Source organism: Acomys minous, assembly GCF_964271855.1.
Source record: "Acomys minous genome assembly, chromosome: 11".
Classification (NCBI taxonomy): Eukaryota; Metazoa; Chordata; class Mammalia; order Rodentia; family Muridae; genus Acomys; species Acomys minous.
Genome location: NC_140492.1, coordinates 83,994,540 through 84,016,947, shown reverse-complemented (window position 1 = coordinate 84,016,947; position 22,408 = coordinate 83,994,540). Strand labels below are relative to the sequence as shown.

Below are 22,408 nucleotides of genomic sequence, written 5' to 3'. Positions count from 1 at the left end.
ACGGGTGTTGGATGGTCCCAGGAGAAATATAAACAATGACTGAATACAAGGCCTTGAAATTGACATATAGAAATAGATAATAATTCCAGATAGTATGAGAAATAGTTGTACTAAGACCTATAATAATGGATCAAGAAATCAGGAACAGGGAAATTCACAAAATTATTTAAAATTCACCTCACCGGGGATTTGCGTTGAGACCTAAGACGGGGATTGTAGACGTGAGGGCTGTGTTCAAGCCCTGGCTAAGGACAGCAATAAATATATGAAAGAAATGAACTGAGCTGTAGCAAGCACGGATAGAGCTCAAACCTCACTGAGAGAAAGGTCCTCAACAACCCCACGTGACTGACCACGGTATCCACCCACTGTGAGATCTGGAGAATGTGCTGGTAACTGAGACTTTAGTGTAACTGTGGAGATGTTTAACAAGTAGAGATGTGACAGCTGAGACAGACAAAAAAAAAACACTACAGTGGGGAAACGTAAGAAAGCAGTTAGTGAAGGAGAGGATGGCCTCCTCCGGGTGTAGACTTCATCACTCACGCCGCAGAACACCCAGTAATGAGCTCTCGGCCTTGGGGAGAGAGGGAGTCTCTTTCTTGTGGAAAATCGAATAAGCCTAAAGGACAGCTGTGCACACGAAGAACTTCCAGGGTGAGTGTCTCAGCTGCCACTGATAACCACGGAGTTAGCTGTCCCTTCCAAGCCAAAGGCCACACACAAAAGTACAAACATCTCATCCGACTGCTAGGAATTCTACTTTTAAGTAATGGACTTGACCATCAGACCTGAGGAAAAGGTTCTACATGTGACACCGTTGAGAATAAGTGAAAGTATTGACATGCTTTTAAAAAACATGTAATTGGTGAACTGCTTTGTCACATGACTAAGGTGGTGTGGAAAAAGTTAAGAAGAAAAGAATCATATTAATGAAGCAAAAACTTATGCAATGGTCAGAAAATAGCAAACCTAAACTGTTAAGGGCTAAACAACAGAAAGAGAAATAGACAGAAACACAGACAAAATTGTATAAAATATAAAGCTTTGATCCAGGATATTCAACACTTAATGATAAGAAAACAAAACAATGGTCAAAGAGAAGTTATCAAATAAAAAAATAAAAATGTCAAGAATCATGGAATTACTGTTTAACTTCCAACACTTTACTAAAAGAACAGAAATATTATTAAGGAAATGACAATATTCATGCTAAAGGAAGTCCTAGGAATCCTCCAGGGCACTGTGAATAATACATTGTATATTTATACATGCATAGTACTCTACACATGCTCTAATATTTTTTTCTACATGAAGGAAGATCAATGTCTTTTACATAGGAGTTAAAATTAACTACACTACTGCCATGCTGAGAGTTCATCAAACAATACAGAAGAGGGGGCAGAAAGAAGAGGCAGAAAAACAGAAACTTTGCTATAAGATTGTGTTACCCATGAAGTTTCACTAGCATGACTTCTTAAACAAGGGCTGAACAAGGACAACACCAATAGACATGCTAATGTGGATGGAAGAAAGCCTAGGAGTCCTAAACTTACACATACACACACACACACACACACACACACACACACACACACACACACACACACACACACAAATTACAGGCAACCAAGGAACACAGCGTGGGAGAAATCGTCTTCCCCAATGAGAGCACACCAGTTGGTCATCCAATACTAAATGGTCGGTCCTGAAAACGTACATACAAGTAACACTATAGAGACCGAGCAGATTGTGCTTATATATATAGGAATGGGAAGGCACAGTTAATAAAAAAAAGAGCTTATGAGTTTGAGAGAAGGGTTTGGATGGAGTAAGGGGAAGGGAGAAGTGATGTTATAAGTTGAAGAAATCCTTTCTTAAAAGAATGCCAATTCTCAAGAGCACTAAAAAAGAAGGAATAAAAATGCTTCAAATTTCTGAGGCAAAGCAATGTCAACACCAGTTTTTCTAAATACAAGCCAGACTGGAAATAAAAGTACTTAAATATAAAAATATTATCAGGAGTGAAAAACAAACTCAATTTTTCTCAAACATATACTTCATAGAAAGGAGCTTGAGAATATGCTTCAGAAAGAAAGGCACATATATTTCCTCAAGCCAGGGAGGTAACAAGAGAAACCTAAAGCTTAGGACCTCATCCCAGCTTTGCCAATAACCACCTTACATAGGGCCAAACCATGACTAAGGAGAACAGCAGAAACAAATATCTATTTTTTTATTCAAAATTCATACAATATTCTGATCACAGTTTCCCCACCTCCATCTCCTCCCTGATCCTTCCATCTCCCCACTTATTCAATCCCACAACTTCTTTAGAAAACAAAGAGGCAAAATAATAATAATAATAATAACAATAATAATAATAATAATAATAATAATAATAATAATAATGAAAAAACATAGGAAACACACAGGCACATACACATAAACCATAAAAACACAAAATTGGAAATCATAATATACAAGCAAAATACCAGTAAGATAAAAATTCCCAAACAAAGCAATATGAGACAATATATATATGAGCTCAATTTAGTTCATTTTGTGTTTGCCATTATTGCTGGGTATGGAGCGTGCTCTGAAGTATAGTTTCTATAACCCAGTAAGACTCCACTGAAGAAAATATGTTTTCTTTTGTGAGTAGCTGTTCATTTGAGGTAGCTTCTTGGTTAGAGATGGAAGGTCATGTCCACATCTCTCTCTCTCTCAGCCTTAGGGTCCCATCTGGCCTGGACCTGTGCAGGCCCTGTACGTGCTGCCTCAGATTTTATGAGTTCGTAGGAGCACCAATCCTGCTGTGTCTCCAAGACAGTGTTGCCTTGGTGTCCTACATCCCCACTGGCTCTTCACTCTTTCCACTTCTCCCCCAAAGCTTCACAAGCCTGAGGGCAGAGGTTCGATAGAGACACATGTTCCGTTCATGACTGAGTGTGCCAAGGACTCTAATGGCTACTGTTTGATTGTCAACTTGACTACATCTGGAATTAACTGAAACCCCAAAGTAGAGCTCACAACTGTAAGGGGCCTTTGGAAGTAGAAAGATCCACTTCTAATCCAGATCTTTGAGGTAGGAAGACACACCCTTAATCCAGATCTTTGGGCTGGAAAAGCTCACCTCTTATCTGACCCACACCTTCCGCTGGAAGCCTATTATAAAGACATGGAAAAGGAATCCTTTGCTCTTTGCCTGCTTGACCTGGCCTCTCTAGAAAGTCCATTACTTCACTGGCCTCATAGCCCACATCTTCAGGATTCCAGCGTCTCCTGAAGATCAGCCTCATGGACTGAGAAGCTACTGGATTCTTGGACTGTCCATTCATAGATGTCATTGTTGGGTTAGACCGACTGCAGCCTGGGAGTCATTTTAATAAATCCTCTTTCTCTATATAGGGATTCATGCTACCTTATATAGGGATTCATGTTACTCTAGAGAACCCTGACTAATGCAGTCTCACTCAGCACTTTGTCCAGTTGTGGGTCTCTGTATTTGCTCCCATCTACTGTAGGAGCAGGATTCTCTGAAAAAGACACTGATTTGTGAGTATAGCAGAATGTTCTTAGGAGTCTTTTTATTGCTAAGTTCCTTTAGCAGAACAATTTGGTTTTTTTTTCCCCTAGTCCTATGTCCTATCTAGCCTGAGGCTCTTGACCACCTGAGCAGTGCCAAGCATGGGTTCCATTTCATGGAATGGGTCTTAAATTCAGTCAAATAGTTCTTGAGTACTCCCACAATGAGAAACAAATATCTTAAAACATTTTTAACTCCTAATTTGTAAAGAATTTTGCCTAGACTTAGGAGGCAAAAACAGAAAGAAAAGCTAGGCATGTAATAGCACAACCTGTAGAAGATCGTAAAGGGAGAATATTATTATTTAGGTACCAAATAATATTCCTAAAGTAGTAATAAAGGAAGATTTTATAAAATAGTGTTTTTTATATAGAGGAGATAGATGAGGGAAATGAGACTGTATAAAGTCTTCTATCAAGGGAGGAAGGAAATGGCTTTACAGCTGAGCAACCGTGACACCTTACACAGCTTCTAAGGTAAATTTTCCCTGAGAAGGAGAACTGAACAGTCAAGGAATCTGAGACAGATTTTTTTTACAGGTTTTGTGTGCGTGTGCGTGTGTGCGCTATTTCCATAATGACCATGTGTGTTGTTTTTTTAATATTTTATTTAATTTTAATATATGTGCACTGGTGTGAGGGTGTCAGATCTCGGAGTTACAGACAGTTGTGAGCTGCCATGTGGATGCTGGGAATTGAACCCGGGTCCTTTGAAAGAGCAGACGGTGCTCTTAACCACTGAGCCATCTCTCCAGCCTGCCCATGTGTGTTGTTAAGACTCATTGTGAACTTGACAAGATGAAGCCCCAGGTAGGAAGCAACCCTTTCAGCATGCTCATGGAAGATTCTTTAGACTGGGCTCATGGAGATGGGGAGAGCCACCTTTACTACGGGTGACACCATTCCCTGCCTTGGGGTCCTGGACTGAGTCAGAAAACAAGCCGACTGCTAGATCCTCCTATTTCCTGACTGTGGATGCAAGCTGACTAGTCAGACTACTACTCCTGTCACACCACCGCCCCCATGCCATGATGGAAACTGTTCTCTTGAGCTGTAAAGCAACATGGGGAATTCCTTGGATTCCCTCTTGTCAAGTATTTTGCTCCAATAACTGGGAAAGTGGTTTAATACCGGAAGCTGGTGAGCCTTTCTGGTGGGACGGACAGGATGTTGGGAGAGACGTCAACAGAGAGTATCCACCTCAAGAGGTTCACATAGAAAGCGGGGCCCCCACAAAGGAACTAGAGAAGGGTGTGAGCCATCTGTTTGAGGTCTAGCAGCATTTTGTCCACGCCCTGAGAACTTGAACAAGGAAGAGCTTCAAAACAAAACACTAATTTATTTCGGTGGAGAAAATGTCAAAGCTAAGTAGTGTGATTCCTCGATGTCTATACCTCTTGTGACCATCACCAGGTACACTTTGAAGACAATATGACTCTGAGCACACTTGGCTTTCCAACACTGTCATCCTGGGCCTTCAGGGGGCTCTGTCATTTGCAAATTTCAGAAGAGCTACTGCCATGCAAGGCGTCCGGTAAGGTTGAGGCTTAGAGTAAAGCAACCGACTGTGCGACTTTAACCAGTTTAAGAGAACTAGCCATGTGCAGACTGTCAGTAGGACTAATAAATGCTGGAACCCATTTTACATTAAGTATTATCATAGTGGAATTAAGTTTTCCCAGAAATGCCTTGGAGACAGGCTAACAAGGGATCACAAGACCACCTCCACACGGACATCACCACAGCGCTGGCTCCACCCCTGCCTCTTCACACAAGCACACCATTGGGCTCTCAATCACTCTGAACGCTGATGCAGCAAGCGCCATTGCTTTTCCTGTCAACATTTCCATTTTACTTCTGGTCAAAAGGGCATCTCCACTTAGGACCATTGCTTATTTTCAAATTAGAGTAGCATATTTCTACATAAATATCAGCATTTTAACTGTACTTTACACTCTTTGACAAAGATGTGAATTACTACAGTTCTCATTATACTTCCTACTGTGTCTATGAGACTCCAAAGAGTAGAGACTAAATTCTATTCAAATTTTCTGTTCCGTTGTGGCAACTAACTTATAAATGATCATTCTTTTGGTTAGCCCAGATGAGCTAACTTCTGCCTAGGAACCTGTGCTCTGCTGATATTCTTATGTCAAGTCTTACACTAGCATCTTACCATCTGTTATGGCTACACAGTGACACTCAATTTCATTTCTTGTTTGACCCAATTCCAGCACGTCAACACACCTTCAATCTGCTACGCCCCACACCTGTGGCACCACAAAACCCTGCAGTACTTGAAAGAAGTGGCAAAGAGTATACACAGCTGGTCAGATGGGTTCTAGGCATCTGTATTTTGAAAAAGCACTCAAGAAGATTTCGGTGTGCACTGCTGTCAAAGGATATTCAGATGGGGTATTGTCCTAGCATTTTATGACAGAAATCTATTTTTATAATAATATTTCCACACTCTTCTACTTCCCTGTTTTAGTAACCTTTATACCTTTTATTGGTACAGAGTATGCTCTCTCCTTCAGGAATTTTTCTCTCATTGTTTCTATTTAATCTTCTCTCCGTTTTTTTTTTAAACATTATTTTACATTTTCATGTATTGCTGCTACAATTTGCACTATCAGAGCCTCCAGGGCAGGCAGCCTGACTTAAACTATGTGTTATCACATTGGTTTGATCATAGTTTTAGATGAACACTTAACACGAATGGAGTAAAGTTAATAAAAAAAAAAAACTAAACGCATAAATACATACCAAGTATACATTCCACAGCAGTGTGAAGAGCCCTGAAGTCACTGTAGCTCAGCTGCCAAACAGTGGGTAACACCGGGTGAGATTCTGGCTCACTCTCAGATCTCTGATACACAGGAAGTGGATAACAGCAAGCCTGCCTAACGACATGGCTACAAAGAGCAAATGAAATAAGATATGTGATAGGCTCAGAAACACACCGGGTGCATAGCAAGCAGCATCTAGTTTATAAATTCAATTATTTATTGCTGGGTGTTTTGCATCTAGCTCCTTTTAAATCAACTCTTTCTTAGAAGAAAACAGCATCTACCTTTAAGTCTTTTCTTCAGAAATAAAGTGTTCCTGTATGCTTTGCTGCTATATCTAAAAATATTTCACTATAAAAACCTTAACTCTTTTACTAGTATATTAGGATATTCATTATATAGGATATTTGATGTAATCTCTATGCCTATGGATGTATCACTGCTTCTTTACATGAGGTTGCCTACAATTGACAGATTTTTAATTTAGTTACGAAATAGTAGGAAATTGCGATTAAGAGTTTGCCAGAGGGGAAAAAACCAAACTGAAGGGGAGTGAAGTCCGTATCAAGTCCCATTAACCTGAACTAAAGTGAGCTTCCATGGGATGGTTCTGGGAATGAGAAGACTGTTACGTCTCCAGGTACCAAACCACTGAGCTTATCACCAGCCAATCCACAGCCCTCCATTTCCACACTCAGTACCCAGGACTTCAGAGCATTTCAGTAATGAGACTCTACAGGAAGAAAGCTCGCCTGGTGCCTTTCCTTTACCTTCTGAGACTTCCTTCTACCACCTAGCATAAGCTGGCATTGCCCCCAAATGTCACCACTGTGAAATACGGTGGCGTGAGGAAGCATGAGGAGAAGAAAAAGGAAGTGAGGATGGTAGACAGGAGATAGAGGAACGATCACAAATGACACGATTATAAAATCCATTATAATATAATACAGAAAGATGGCCATCTTTACACTGTTGTTTTATTAAAGATTATTTTAAACTGTGCACAGAGTAAATGATAAAACAACGCTCGCTTTCTGGCTCATGCAATATGTCCATGCCTGTTAGAGGCTTAATACATGGTTGTTGCATCATACTACGGAGTAGTTGCCACTGGAAAACGAAACTATAGCATCGTCCCATCGCATTTCTTCTTCGTGTTTCTCCCGGCTTTGTTTCGTTCCTTCCTGCCTTTGCCCAGCACCTTCCCCTGCACCGTGGACCAGAATACACTGCCCGTCATGGACACCATGTGTTCAGACCAAAGCAATGGTTTTCAGCCTGAGGTAGACATGGCTGTGCTGTGTTTAGACATTTAAAGGGATTAAATATGCTCTGATAGTTTGTATTTAAAACTTCATATGCAAAAGCAGCCTGAAGTTCATGAGCTGTGTTCACCCCATCAAAGCACGCACTGAAGGGTCCAGGTTATGTCCTCTGGTTAAAATACTGTGACACCTTTATCTTTAACACTCTAATTTTTAAATATAGAAATGACACATATTTCACTGATCTAACTCTTGGGGAGTTTTCTTAGGAAATTTAAGGAGAAATAAAAGTAATGATGCTTGCTGCTCCTGCCCTCTTCATAACAGAGGTTGTCAATCTTACAGCGCTGACACGCAGAGATCATTTGTTGCTGCTTACAACTGGGGTCACTGAGAGCACGTCGGTGCAAACCTGCTTGAGAACAAGGAGGATGTGAACAAGTGGATATGGGTCCTATGGGTGTGTTCTTCATTTGTCTGGCATAAAAATGTCTTAAACACTATTTGTACTTGGAACCTTATACCAGACAGAGAGACGTTCACCTTTTTTCATGTGAATTTAGGACACGGAGGTCAATGAAGGAAAAGAAAGAGAAAAAAAAATTATTATTTATTCGGATGCACATTGATCTCTCATCTCTCCCGTCATGTAAACTGACACGGCAAGTAAGAGACCCTGTTTACTTAAAGCCCGATTCACCAGCAAACAGTGCCTCCGGGCCTTCCACACTCAGTGGCGGTGTATCATCTTAGCACAGAACGTACAAGTTAAGGTTGTCGAGGGAACTGCTCACCACAGAGTGACCGGCTAACTTTGCGGAGAGTCGCCATTAGTGCTAACATAGCAACACCTACTGGTACACTTCTGAAGTAAAGTTGGAACCAAGCGGTCAATAATCAATCATTCCATCTTAATGAGGAAAGGGACAGCATAGAGCTCACCAGCATAAAAATGGCTGTTTTTGAACCAAAGAATTGGAAAGGCATTTATCTATGGGGAAGAAAAGTAACTCTTTTATGTTCAGCGTGTCCCTAAGACAACTGTTACACTTCTTGAAAACTGAAGTTTCCGTTCAGCCTGCTCCTAAAAATTCTGTCATAGTAGTTCATGAATGAACTCCCCGCCCCGGCCCACCCACCCACCCCCACCATCCCCTCTGTAATAGGAAACGATTCCGGAAAGTACTGAATGGATTGAAATAAGCTGAGAGGCATCATGTTTATTTTTACCGCAGATATGAAGTCTAGTCACCAAACAATGAATAATACAGCACGTAATGTCATAGTCTGCCAGCTCCACCGTTGTCTAAACATCTTGACTTAAAGAGACATTCAAGAGCAGCGAAGAGCATTAAAAAGTAGCGGGGGTTGAGCCATAAAGAGCATTACACATGCCAACAGAGAGACACTCGGATGGCTACAGACCCTGCATTTTGCTGGGGTTTTAGAAAGCTGGTAGTTCCTGCTTGGTAAAACTCCTTTGTTCTACAGTGATTCCTTTGTGGGGTTGGGGCTAGGCACTGGCCCGTTGAAAGTCAAAAAAAAGTGACATGCAGCAAGTCAGCCAAGGTGTTACCTGGGCGCATGATTGTCACAAAGTCATCAGCCATGGCAAGCAGCCACTGGAGGAGTCAAGAATTCTGCCCCATCCATTCAGCTGAGGCCTGAAGGAAGGCACAGAGATCCTAGAGAAGACAAGCCTTGTTAGTCTCCAAAACCATGACATAAAGGCCAGTTGCCTCTTAGAAAGCGTAGTCATTTTTTTTTTTTTTTTTTGCCTTAAAGTCTATAGGGATTGTATTGAACATCTGCTATTCTCTGTGTAATTCTTCATTTCAGTTAAACTGGTTTCTACAGTCATTTCATGTCTTTAATTACCAACGGGGACAACACATACATATACATTCCCCTGCAACAGAAATTGAAGGGCCTTGTTTGATTCAAAGCAGCTGTGATTAATGAATTTCTGTGACTGCCAGGAAATTTTGCATTTCCTGCCACAGAACCGTGTAGGTTTTTTGCACAGGCCAGAAGTCAGTCTGATTTCACCACCCATCGCCTGAACTCCTACAACCCCTCCCCAACTCCTCCGTGGCTTTCTGGTCCTAATGTCACCTCCTTTTCTGCGTATAACTACCTGTTTATTTGTTTAGAGTGTACCCTCCAGAATCATGTTCCTCCTCAGAAACTTAGTTCCTTCGCGAAGAGATGCCACACTCTGTAGCTTCATGTTTTATTTTCCTGAGAGTGAGCCGCACACACACACACACCATCTTTTCAGTCATGACTCTGGCTGGTCTCTTCTCCCTGAACAAGCAAGCCAGTGGAGCTAACTCCCCTTGCCTGAGAGGTGCACATTTGTCTGTATTGCTGCCACGGGTTAAGTGACGCTGTTTACTGTTCCTTCCCTGTTCTGGCCACTTTTCCTCCACTACGCATGTGCACCAGTGTTTTCTCTCTATCAGAAACCTCCCATCATCGCTTATGCAGACATTACTAACAATCCCAGGTGCACATAGAGATTAACACTTGGATCCATCACTAAATCCTTACTATTGTGGACATGATATACTGTCCTGTAACTTCATTTTCTCCTATGTACATATTTTCTCCCTAGCATAGCAGCAAATAAGTCTAACAGGATTTTACATGTTTGCTTAGCCTTTCTAATAGTTATAATTGAGCTTAGAAACATGGCACATGGTGTCGGTTAGAATAAAAAGCAGCTCACATTGCTAGGAACCTTCATTAAAAAAATATCTTTAAAATATCAAGATACAGCCATGACATTCAGGAAATGTATAATTCCCACAAAGGGACATAAAGAAAGCAGAAATGAAATGTGAGGCACCTATGACATCTTGCAATGGCTCAGCAACCCTCACCCATCTGAGAAGATGCATCTGCTGAGACTGCTGTGGCATAACTAACTTAAGTTACAATTGCTATGAGTTCTTCTTTTTATTCCTAAAACATTGTGTGTGCCTGTGTGTGTGTGTGTGTGTGTGTGTGTGTGTGTGTGTGTGTCAAAGCTACATAAAAATGGTTGTACATTTTAAGAGCTATTATCTTGTAATTTAGACTTCCTAGTTTTTCTTCAATTGATTTTTTTTTCAGTTTTTCAAAAACTCTTTGTTTAGAGTTTGGTACTTGATATTAGGAACACATTGAAGATAAAACTGTGAAGTCTTTTTATAACTGTTTTAGAAGTTCTGGAAGTGATACATGTAAAACAGACTCTGGAACATAATTTTCTTTTTTTATTGCTTACTTTCATTATTGCGACAGTTGTCTGGGGTTCACCTTAAGAAGGACATTTTTCTACTAATAACATTTTGGTAATTGAGCTGGCCATAGTGACCCCTCCTTTTGAAACTGGTGTTGGGCTGGTGGGATTGTCCAGGGGGCAAAGACTTGCCATCAATCCTGCTGACCTAAGTTTGCTCCCCAAGTTCCACATGGTGAAAGGAGAGAAAAAAACTTCCTCAGGCTATCTTCTGACCTCTACACACACTCTCTGGCACACATGTGCCATCCGCATGCACAATTAAAAAATGTACAAAAAAAATACTGATCATCCTGAGCCTAAGTTCTCAACCATGACACCTCAAGTTGTTGTTGTAGTGAAGTAAAGCATTACAAATAAGCCCAGGCATTTCCTGAACTTGCTTTTTGGGTGTTTTCTAAGGTGCTGTTTACTTCAAGTCATCAGTTTAAAACTAGAATATTCAGAGACAGCAACAGGCAAGAAGAAAGAGTGATCCTCAGAGTAACGAGATCTGAGGCCAGCTGCCCTCTCACAAATTTATATTGACAGGGCTTATATAGGGTGACAGTGTTTAGACCACTTAGTTTTCACATAAACAACCACCACAACATAAGTAATATGTCTACAAGCCAAACAAAGTCAATACAAACTGTATTTAGACACTGGGCATTGCAGAAGATAAATAAGTTCCCTGGTTATTGATCTCAAGTTCTATCCGCCTGTCGCCTCTCACTTGACACACTACACAACGGTTTTTCCCTTCCTCACCCCAATATCTTGATGGGAAGCCTAGGCAGTCATTTTTTCACTGAGGGGTAGAGAATAGCTTTGTTAACATCTGTGTTTTCCTTTCTAAGGTCCTTTTACTTTTAAAGTTCCCGTGAAACTGCCTTGACCTGCCTACAAGGAGACTGGGGCATGTACTGGCCATCTACAGCTTAAATCTCTCTTGTCTTTATTTGTAGGGCAAAATATTGATTTAGATTTCAGCCTATTTGCTTTGCTTTAAGCTTTCAAACATGAGATATAATATCTGGAGGAGGTGCTTTGCTGAAGCTAAAATGATCACCCATGAGAGTATATTGGGGAAACGCATAGGCCAGAATTAGCCCTTGGCTCTGACTGTTCCGCTCCCGTAGAAACCAGTGGAAGCTGAGCTCATAGGATTTGAAGACACATTTTTCTTTACATTGGATATAAAGGCTGTTTGAATGGGTTGTGCTTGTGCGACTTTCTGTTAAACACGCTGAATTAGCTCTTTGTCACATTACAAAAAAAAAGGCTGCATTGCTTCTCCAATTTGTCTTCCAAAGGGTCTTTTGATATCAAACAAAATTCCACAGACACCCTTTTTTGTTTCTGTACACTGACTGTTTAATATTACAAAGGATCGGGCACCGTACCAAGAGTTTTGAGTCATATACAACCCTACAACATTTTACTATAACAGTTCCTAATCCTTTACAGCCAAAATAACAATAAGACAGAGCGATGTTTAGAACCAATATGAGGTGGGGGAAACGGTGTTGAACAGCCACCGGCATGAGTCTCTGATGACAGAACACATTGTGAGTTCTGGTCGCACGCAGTTAGGCTCAAGATTTTTCAGGTCTCAGAACATTCTTGCATTTTTCTTTTTTTCTTTTTTATTAATTTATTCTTGTTACATCTCAATGGTTATCCCATCCCTTGTATCCTCCCATTCCTCCCTCCCTCCCATTTTCCCCTTATTCCCCTCCACTATGACTGTTCCTGAGGGGGATTTCCTCCCCCTGTATATGCTCATAGGGTATCAAGTCTCTTCTTGGTAACCTGCTGTCCTTCCTCTGAGTGCCACCAGGTCTCCCCCTCCAGGGGACATGGTCAAATATGAGGCCGAACTCTGGTGCATTTTTCAATGTATAGCATCGCAGAGAAAGATCAGGGACCTAAACACTTCAGTATGTCTGTGATGTTACTATGGAATGTTTAGGATGAATTAACTGGCACATGCTTACTCTGAGAGTCTACGTTCTATATGTTCTCAGAGCTATAAGTGGAATAGGAATGGTGGCCACAGAATATGTCTACAGCAGCACACAGGAGCCCCTCCACAGCATGCACAGTAGCTGAACACACGATGGGATCCATCTTCCTGATAACGTCACTTAAGAAACTTGTTAATTTACACTCTACCCTAAGTAGGATATGTCCATCAAATCCCTCTCCTCAAGACTAAGGGAACTCTGAAGAAAAGAGTGTAAGGGGCAGAGGGAGAGAGGACACCAAGGACACATAGTAGGACCAATACACATATGAACTCACAGAGACCGAGGCTGCGTGTACAGGGGTGCATGGGTCTGCACCAGATGGAGTCCAAGAGTTGAGAAGAGGAGTGCACACACACACACACACACACACACACACAGACACACACACACACACACACAGCTCTAACCCAGACACTATCTCCAACTGAAAACTTCTTGCAAATGAAAAATGAGTTTTCTTCAAGGTAGAAGGCCAACAGAAAACAAACTCGGTGGAGGTTTGGATGTTCTATGTTTCATGATGTTGTGTCAATATTTTCTGTTAGATTGGGGGGGGTTGCCTTAAAAGCCTTTTCTGTATATATTATGACTTGCAGTTTTGTACTTTTATGGGATTCCTGTGAGTATAGACATGCATATCTCTACATGTCTCTTATGGTTTTCCTTTGACTCTTCTTCATTTTGTTCTGTTCTATTTGGATGTGTTTGTTTTTGTTTTGTATTGTTTTATTATTCCTTAGATGCCTGTTTGTTTTCTAAGGAGAGACAGAAATGGTGTGTATCTGGATGGGAGGCAAGGTGGGAAGGAACTGGGAGGAATCGAGGGAAGGGAAAATGTAATTACAATATATTGTACAAACAAACTCTGTTCTCGATAAAAGGAAAAAACAAAACGTAATCCACTCAATAGAACCTTGTGCCATTTTGTCATCTGACAACATGTAACAATGTGTATTGCATAGCTTAGCACTAAGCAAAACAAACCCAGGACTCGCTGACGTATATAATCCATCTCCAACTCCATGCAGAAGCAATTAACTAGTGTTTAATTTGAGCAAATGAAGAAGTAATGTTGATAGCATACCTTCTATGTTCATTAAAAATGAATCTTGAGGGACTTGGAGATAATTCTATCCATCTCTCTACTTATGAAGCAAGATCACAAAAAAAACCAAAGTTAGAACGTAATGGACCAATTTAAGAACTATAGGAAAGGGAAACAGGCCTATTCTAAGAGGATCTGAAGAGAAGGTTTCCTTGAATGATCAAGTCTTATATTGAGTCTTCAAAGTTGTACAATGGTGTGTACGCCTGTGTGCAGAGACCATGCTAAAACTGAATGACAGAGCATGAGTCATGTTATGGAAATGGAAATTTGTACCATCTGTGAATCAGGCCACAGAGAAGGAGAGGCTGGCAGAGACCAGAACATCAGGAAACTTCCTTGATGAAAACATCAGGAAACTCCAGTTTTTCCTGTAATGAATAACTACCTAAAGGCTTCAGTTTGGAGATGACATAGTCAAATGCATTTTAGTAAGTCACTCTGGTTACCTTAAAGTTTCTATGGCTGTGATAAAGCACCATGACCAAAAGCAACTTGGGGAGGAAAATGTTTATTTCAGTTACATGTCCCTGTCACAATCCATCATGAAAAGAACTCATGACAGGAACTCAAAAGATGAACCTGGAGGCAGGAACTGATGCAGAGGCCGCAGAGGAGTGCTGCTCACTAGCTTGCTCCTCATGGCTCACTCAACCTGCTTTTTTATAGCAATGGGACCAGCAGCCCAGAGTTGTAACCACCTACAATGAGCTGAGCCCTCAGAAGCCAATCATCAATCAAGAAAATGTTGTACCTGTTTGCCAGTGGACCATTCTGGTGGAAGATTTTCCCCCACTGAGATATGCCTTTCCAAAATGATTCCTACTTGGGTCAAGCTGACATAAAACAAGCCATCGCATTGACTCAGTGCTGGACAATGGGGAGAGAAAAAAAACACGAGGTAAGTAAGAAGGTATAGGGATGCTGCATACATTGATTCAGATGAGAGAAGAAAGAAGCTAAATACAAAGGAAGCAGTCATAGAGGAAATGCTAGGAAAGAAAGTCAATAGGACATCATGACTGAATACACACTACAAGGACGAGCGCTGAGGTAGATGTGGGGAAGAAGGAGTCACAGACTGGCTTAGGAAGAGGAAGTAGCTGGTGCCTAGTGGTCCCATAAAATTATGTCAAGAATAAAATAAAAGAAGCCAGAAAGACTTGGGGGAATAAATAAAGCAAAAGGAGATGGAATCGTGTCCTCAAAACCAGAAGAGTAAAACATCTTAGGACACGACACTATTACATGAATGAGTAACCTGATGAACCAAGCGGTCACCAGAGTGCCCTTAAACAAGCCACTGAATCTCGTCAGTGACTGTCCATTCAAGCTCTTTCACAGGGCATTTTGAGTTTTTGCAAAACTCACAAATCTTATAAAACCCCTACTTGTTTTCTGGTATTAAAAACGAAAATCATGCCAGGTAACCTGAGGTTAGACCCACTGTTTCCCTCACCGTGGGTTTTCCTCTCACCTGGGAAACACAGCTAGACAGAGAATTCTCAGCAGAGGAATGTCGAATGGCTGAGAAACACTTAAAGAAATGCTCGACCTCCTTAGTCATCAGAGAAATGAAAATCGGAACGGCTCTGAGATTCCACCTTATACCTGTCAGAATGGGTAAGATTAAAAAAAAAAAAAAACTCAAGTGACAGCACATGCTGGTGAGAATGTGGAGGAAAGGAAACACTTCTCCACTGCTGGTGGGAGTACAAACTTGTACAATTACTTTGGAATTCAATTTGAATTCCAGAAAATTGAGAACAGCTCTGACTCAAGACCCAGAGATACCAAAAGATGCTCTACTATAAAACAAGGACACTTGCTCGACTAGTTTGTAACAGTGCTATTCATAATAGCCAGAAAATAGGAACAACTTAGATGCCCTCAAACAAAGAATGGACAAAAAAGTGAGGTACATCTACAGAATGGAATACTATTTAGCTATCAAAAACAACGGTATCATGAAATTTTCAGGAAAATGAATGGAGCTGAAAAAGATTGTGCCAGGTGAAGTAGCCCAGACTCAGAAGAACACATATGGTACATACTCACTTATAAGAGGATATTATCCATATAGTACAGGATAAACATGTTACAATCCACTGACCTAAAGAAGCTAAGTAACAAGGAAGACCCTAGGGAAGATGCTTAATTCTCATTCAGAAGGCAAATAGAATGGACACTGGAAGCTGTTAAAGAGAAGGAATAGCCTGGGAGTCTACCATTTAGGTCCTCTGAAAGACTCCACCCAGCAGGGAATCAAAACAGAAGCTGTCTCATAGCAAAAAATTTGGGCAAAGGACTAGGAGTCTTATGGAAGAGTTGGGGATAAAAGGATGTGAAGGGATCCACAAGAAGACAAACAGAGCCAACAAATTTGGCCCCGGGGGGGGGGGGGGGAACAGCAGCCCAGGACAGATGCTCACTTCTAGTTTTCCCATAATTACACAGTATAGCACGATGTCAAAACCAGAAAATTATTACCAGAGTAATATGTATGTACTGTCATACATTATTATTTTGTCATGTACATAGACTTGTTCAACCACCACTACAGTCAAACAACTCAATAACCACACACACACACACACACACACACACACACACATACACATACACATTCACTCACTCACTCTTAAACTACCTTTTGACTGTCACACCCAAACTTATCATTCACCATCTCTTGCCTAACTACTAGTCTGTACCCTACCTTCAAAACTTTGTAACTTAAAAGATTTTAGAGCCGGGCGTGGTGGCGCATGCCTTTAGTCCCAGCACTCGGGAGGCAGAGGCAGGCGGATCGCTGTGAGTTCGAGGCCAGCCTGGTCTACAAAGCGAGTCCAGGACAGCCAAGGCTACGCAGAGAAACCCTGTCTCAAAAGACAAAAAAAAAAAAAAAAAAAAAAAAAGATTTTAATGTCACTTGCTAAGATCTCTTTTTGTCACACTCAAAGCAATATCCTTGTAGGCTATGGAAGAAGGGTTGAATCTGTAATATTAATTCTTTTGTTGTTAAGCAATATTACATAATATGGATACTTCTTGATTTGTTTGATAGCTCACTAATCAAAGGGCTATTTCTGTTGCTTCTGGCTTTCTACTGTGGCAAATGAAACTGATATGAACAGTTACATTCAAATATTTGTGTGGCTACAAGTTACTCAGACTGCTCAGACACATAATAAACATTAGTAAATGAGAGTTTAGTTTTTATTTCATATTTTAATCTTTATTATTTGAGAATTTTATATATTGTATTGGGTCATTTTCACCCCTCTCCCAATTTCTCACATATCAACTCTGCCTTAATTTTATACCTACCCAACCTTGTGTCCCCATTGCTATTTATATACTCTTAAGTATATGGCCATCCACTGGAGCATGGTCAACCCAGCAGGAGCCACATCATTAAAGAAAACTATTAATTACCAATAAGTCTTCAACTAGGGGTATGACTTCCTGACTACACTCCCCCTCCATTCTGGCATTTAGTCTGGCTTGGGGTTACACAGATCTTGCATATTCAATCCATTGAGTTCATTTTGCCCTGTTGTGCCCAAAAAATACTGTATCCTTATAGCAATCTGCCACCTCTAGCTCATACAATCTTTCTAATACCTGTTAGTCAATGATCTCTGAGCCTTTGAAAAAGAGAATATGGTAGACACATTCCATATGAGGGTGAACTTTCCAGTCTCTTATTCTCTGCAGTTTTACTAGTTGTGGGTCTCTGTATCAATCACTATCTACTAAAGAATGAAGCTTCTTTGATGAGGGATAAGAGATGCAAAGTAAGGATAAGTCATTATGAATCAGTTTAACCTTGTGGCCATTTAGCATCTAGCTGATTATTATAGTAAGTTCTCTCATAGGGCCTATGACTTGTCTAGCCACATTTTCCTAGCTATAAGTGTCAGGCCTATGTTCCATCTCATGAAATAAGCCTTAAATCCACTCATTAAAAAGTAGGTTACACCCATGACATGCATGCCACAATCGCACCAGTGGAAATGTCTTACCAGAGTTCACATATGGGTATGATTGGTGATTATTTTTCTCCTCTGATTTGTACATTGCACCATCCATCCCCATGAAAGATATCTCGTGGGCTATGAACCTTCTAGATGAGTAACAAAATGACCTGTGCATTTCTGTGACTTAAATGGGTGGTGTCTTGAGCAATAGGTTCCTATCTTCAGATCCTGAGGACAGAGGGATAATCAGGAGAAATGGCAATAGCCTGTAATGCTTAAAAGGAAATCTATGCTACCCCCAATGACCAACAACACCAAAAGAGATAACTGACTCCTAGGACTGAGCTTTCTTTTAGGAGCTTTGTCATCTTATTATGGTGTAGCTACATATACACTCATATATATATATATATATATATATATATATATATATATATATATATATATATATATATATATATATAACCTCCTATAGTAAGCTATTTCCATGCAACTCTTTCAAAAGATATTTAGTGTTAACTATGATTCCTGTATTCCTCTGCTTTGTCCTCCATCCCTTACCTGCGTTTAACTTTTCCTGTTCCATTACTCCCTTCAACCCTTTACACCACTGCATTTTATCTCCACCCCGCCCTTGGAAGCCTATTCCATGACACAAGCTGTTCACTAATTTGCTAACCTCATATTCAAAAAAAAAACCCCACATATCAGCGTATTTAAAAGCAAGATCCACAAGTCAGAGAAATCATATGACTTTTTCTTTCTGTGTCAAGATTACCCCCACTGAGAATTATTATTTCTGGGTCCACCCATTTACCTGAAATTTTCATAATTTTCTTTAGAATAGTAACCAAGTAAATAGTCCATTGTAGTCATTATGTGTTCTGTCAATATATCTGTTGACAGATGTGTAAGCTCATTTCAGTTCTTAGCTATGGTGCACAGAATAGCAGTTAGCATAGACGATCAAGCATCTCTATAACCAGACAGTCCTTTTGGTATATGCCCAAGGCTGATACTGCAGGATCATGTGGTAGATCTACTTCAAGAGTCTTTTTTTTCTTTTTGTTTTAATTAATTTATTCTTGTTACATCTCAATGGTTATCCCATTCCTTGTACCCTTCCATTCTTCCCTCCCTCCCATTTTCCCCTTATTCCCCTCCCCTATGACTGTTCCTGACAGAGATTACCACCCCCTGTATATGTGCATAGGGTATCAAGTCTCTTCTTGGTAACCTGCTGTCCTTCCTCTGAGTGCCACCAGGTCTCCCCCTCCAGGGGACATGGTCAAATATGAGGCACCAGAGTTCATGTGAAAGTCATATCCCACTCTCCACTCTACTGCGGAGAATGTTCTGACCATTGGCTAGATCTCGGTAGGGGTTTAAACTTTACCGCCTATATTGTCCTTGGCTGGTGCCTTAGTTTGAGCGGGACCCCTGGGCCCAAATCTGCCTATCATAATGTTCTACTTGTAGGTTTCTAGGACCCTCTGGATACTTCTACTTTGCTATTCTCCCATGCTTCTCTCATCTAGAGTCCCATTAGGATGTCCTTCCCTCTGTCTCAGCTTCCTGGTAAGTGAAGGCTTTCATGGGACATGCCCCTTGGGCTAGTATGCAGATGTAAGTGAGTATATACCATTTGAATCTTTCTGCTTCTGGGTTAACTCACTCACTACAATCATTTCTAGCTCAATCCATTTATCCAAAATTTCTGGAATTCCTTGTTTTTAATAGCTGAGTAGTATTCCATACTGTATATGTACCACAGTTTCTTTGTCCATTCTTCTACTGATGGACACTTGGGCTGTTTCCATGTTCTGGCTATTATGAATTAGGCTGCTATGAACATGGTTAAGCAATTTTTCTTATTATGTGCTGGAGCATCTTCTGGGTATATTCCAAGGAGTGGAATAGCTGCGTCTTGAGGAAGCCCTATTCCCAGTTTTCTGAGATAGCACCAGATAGATTTCCAAAGTGGCTGTACTAGTTTGCATTCCCACCAGCAATGAAGGAGTGTTCCTCTCTCTCCACATCCTCGCCAGCATGTGGTGTCACTTGAATTTTTGATCTTAGCCATTCTGATGGGTGTAAGATGGAATCTCAGAGTTGTTTTGATTTGCATTTCCCTGATGACTAAGGAGGTTGAGCATTTCTTTAAGTGTTTCTCAGCCATTTGATATTCCTCTGTTGAGAATTCTCTGTTTAGTTTCAAGCCCCATTTCTGTATTGGGTTATTTGCTTCGGTGGTGTTTAATTTCTTGAGTTCTTTATATATTTTGGATATTAGACCTTTGTCAGATGTAGGGTTGGTGAAGATTTTTTCCCAGTCTGTAGACTGTCGCTTTGTTCTCTTGACAGTGTCTCCTGCCTTACAGAAGCTTCTCAGCCTCATGAGGTCCCATTTATTAATTGTTGACATTAAGGCCTGGGCTGTTGGTGTTCTGTTCAGGAAGTTGTCTCCTGTGCCAATGTGTTCCAGGGTCTTCCCCACTTTTTCTTCTAAGTGACTTAGTGTCTCTGGTTTTATGTTGAGGTCTTTAATCCACTTGGATTTGAGTTTTGTGCAAGGTGAAAAATATGGGTCCAGTTGCATTTCTTTTACACATCGACCTCCAGTTAGACCAGCACCATTTGTTGAAGATGCTATCCCTTTTCCATTGAATGGATTTGGCTTCTTTGTCGAAAATCAAGTGACCATATGTGTGTGGATTCATATCTGGGTCTTCAATTCGATTCCACTGATCAACCAGCCTGTTGCTGTGCCAGTACCATGCTGTTTTAATTACTATTGCTTTATAGTACAGTTTGAGATCAGGTATGGAGATTCCTCCAGAGCACTTTTTATTGTACAAGATTGTTTTAGCTATTCTAGGTTTTTTGTTTTTCCATATGAAGTTCAGAATTGAACTTCCAATGTCTTTAAAAAATTGTGTAGGTATTTGGATAGGGATTGCATTGAATCTGTAGATTGCTTTTGGTAGACAATCTTTACTATGTTAATTTTCCCAATCCATGAGCAAGAAAGATCATTCTATCTTCTCATGTCATCTTCAATCTCTTTCTTTAGAATTTTGAAATTTTTTTCAAACAAGTCCTTCACTTGCTTAGTTAGAGTAACTCCTAAATATTTTATATTGCTTGTGGCTAATGTGAAGGCTGTGCCTTTCCTAATTTCTTCCTCTGCAAGGTTGTCATTTGCGTATAGGAAGGCTACAGACTTTTTTGAGTTAATTTTGTATCCAGCCAATTTGCTGAAGGTGTTTATCAGCTGTAGGAGTTCTCTGGTGGAATTTTGAGGGTCACTTACGTAGACTATCATATCATCTGCAAATAGGGATAATTTGACTTCCTCTTTTCTCATTTGGATACCCTTGATCTCCTTTTGTTGTCCTACTGCTCTGGCTAGAACTTCAAGTACATATTGAAGAGATATGGAAAGAGTGGGCAGCCTTGCCTTGTTCCCGATTCTAGAGGAATTTCCTTGAGTATCTCACCATTTACTTTGATTTTGGCTATTGGCTTGCTGTATATAGCTTTTATTATGTTGAGGAGAGTGCCTTGTAACCCCAATCTCTCTAAAACTTTAAACATGAATGGGTGTTGGATTTTATCAAATGCTTTCTCTGCATCTAAAGAGATGATCATGTGGTTTTTTATTTTCAGTTTGTTTATATGGTGGATTACATTGATGGATTTCCGTATATTAAACCATCCCTGCATGCCTGGAATGAAGCCTACTTGGTCATGATGAATGATATCTTTCATGTGTTCTTGTACTCGTTTTGCAAGTATTTTATTTAGTATTTTTGCATCAATGTTCATCAGAGAAATTGGTCTGAAATTCTCTTTCTTTGTTGAGTCTTTGTGAGGTTTAGGTATCAATGAGACTATGGCCTCATAGAATGAATTTGGTAATGTTCCATCCCTTTCTTTCTTTTGGAGTAGCTTGAAGAGTATCGGTATTAGCTCACCCTTGAAGGTCTGGTAGAATTCTGCACTGAAACCATCTGGCCCTGGGCTGTTTTTGGTTGGGAGACTATCAATGATTGCTTCTATTTATGTAGGGGAAATGGGACTATTTAGCTTGTTTATCTGTTCTTCACTCAACTTTGGCAAGTGAAATTGATCAAGAAAATTGTCCATTTCCCTTAGATTTTCAAATGTTGTGGCATATATGCCTTCAAAGTGGGATCTTATGATTCTTTGTATTTCTTCAGTGTCTGTTGTTATGTCTCCCTTTTCATTTCTGATTTTGTTGATTTCAATACTGTCCCTCTGCCATTTAGTTAGTTTGGCTAACGGTCTGTCTATCTTGTTGATTTTCTCAAAGTACCATCTCTTGGTTTTGTTGATTCTTTGGACTGTTTTCTTAGTTTC

General features: G+C 40.4%; 2 long non-coding RNA genes across 2 annotated transcripts in view; both read right to left on the bottom strand.

The window, feature by feature from the left end:
• Positions 1-22,408, bottom strand: part of LOC311609146 — a 1,107,741-nt gene that overhangs the window by 573,669 nt on the left and 511,664 nt on the right. The gene's annotated exons all lie outside the window — the stretch shown is intronic.
• The window catches only part of LOC311608524, a 30,172-nt gene continuing 16,987 nt past the window's right edge, over positions 9,224-22,408 (bottom strand). Inside the window, exon 3 of the long non-coding RNA XR_014783003.1 lies at positions 9,224-9,327. This is a non-coding gene — a long non-coding RNA (uncharacterized lncRNA). The remainder of the gene's footprint in view (positions 9,328-22,408) is intronic.